Here is a 1,533-nt window from a genome sequence, read left to right as displayed (position 1 = left end):
CCTTCGCTCCTGTTTACGATAAGCGGATGACGTCTAGGCCTTTCTCGCCCGTCGCGACAGGATGAGTCATAGAGACGACGCCGGAAGTGCGTGAGGAAGGGCAGGCAGGAGCGGAGGGCTCCGCCGCGCGCTCTCCAGGGCCATCTTCTGGTGAGAAAGGTCTTCGCCCGCCCTCAGGCCCGGAAACGCTCCCCCTATTCAGAGCTCTCTGACCCGCGTCAGCAGAGGGCGATCGCGGTCTACGCAAAAAGGGGCGCCGGGCGAACGCTAGCAAGTGGCCGCTTTATCCTAGACCGGGACGTTTCTGTGGCTGCTGCAGTCAGATCTCAAAAGACTCAAGCCAGCAGGTTAAGCGCTCTCATTGCACAGGTGAGGAAACTGGCACTCCTACTATCACTCTCTAGTTAAGTGGCTTTAGGAAAAATGAGTCTGTGGGGCCTTAGTTTTCTCATCGCCCGGGTTGCGGCGAGGACTGGGTAGGATAACCGTGCAAGAACTCGGGCGCCCTGCAAGTGGCAGTTGCTGTTTTGATCCGACGACCCAGACAGCGGTAACAAGGAGAACTAACCCTGATAATATGTATAGCCCCCTGCCTGCTCAGGAAGAACCTGCTTCTCACCGCCCACTTTTCCCGGTGCCCCCAGGCTTCTGAGAACGTGTTGCTCCAAGCAGCAGTGTTGGCTTAGAAGCTCGGATCTCCCAATCCTGGACTTCTGGTACCCTTTGCCCTTGTGGCATCCGCAAAGTGGGAAGGCGCTCTGGATAGCCAAGATGTTATCGCCCCGAAGCGGGAGGCTTGCGGTCAGAAGAAATCAGATCTTTCCACAGTCGCTCCCTTTGGCTACATTTCTGGATTCCTTCCTCCAGCATCTCATGGTGGACTGGAGAATGCGAGCGAACACCCCAGGCAGTGCCTCTCCCTGCCTCAGGAGCTCCGTGTGTGTCCAGGTTCCTCAGAAATCAGGACTGCACACCCTGAGCTCTTCCTGTTCGTCCCCTTTCTCTTCCTTCTCCCTCCATTCCACCATGATGGAAGCTTTGCCGGGCCACAAGCAAGGAGCTGGATGGGAAGTGGAGCAGCAGGGACACGAACCAGCACTCATATGGGATCCTGGCGTGTGCAAGGCAGGGATTTAGCCACTGAGCCATCATGCCAGACTTTGCTGTGAATGGAAGGATTCCACCTGCTCTATATGCCGGTGTGGAGTTAGGGCTTCGGGGTTTGTGCCATTTGATTTCCTTTCTTTGTGCTTCTTTACCTTTAAATGTTTCCACCCTTATCCTACTTTCCCCAAATATTTAACAAACCTTCCCTTGCAAGCAGTGGGATCACATATGCCACTAGGTCATGTCCCGACTGCTCCAATTCTCATCTAGTTCCCTGCTTGAGGTCTGGAAAAGCAGTCAAGGATGGCCTAAAGCCTTGGAGAAAGAAAACTCCTGGCTCCTGGCTTCAGATCAGCTCAGCTGTGGCTGTTGCAGCCATTTGGGGAGTAACAAGGGTGTTGCTTTTAAGCCCATTGCCAGCTTTGT

The sequence above is a fragment of the Ochotona curzoniae genome, unplaced genomic scaffold (assembly GCF_017591425.1).
Source record: "Ochotona curzoniae isolate NIBS_2020 unplaced genomic scaffold, NIBS_Ocur_1.0 patch175, whole genome shotgun sequence".
Lineage (NCBI taxonomy): Eukaryota > Metazoa > Chordata > Mammalia > Lagomorpha > Ochotonidae > Ochotona > Ochotona curzoniae.
The sequence above is the reverse complement of the archived record's forward strand: the minus strand, read 5'-3'. Positions refer to the sequence as shown.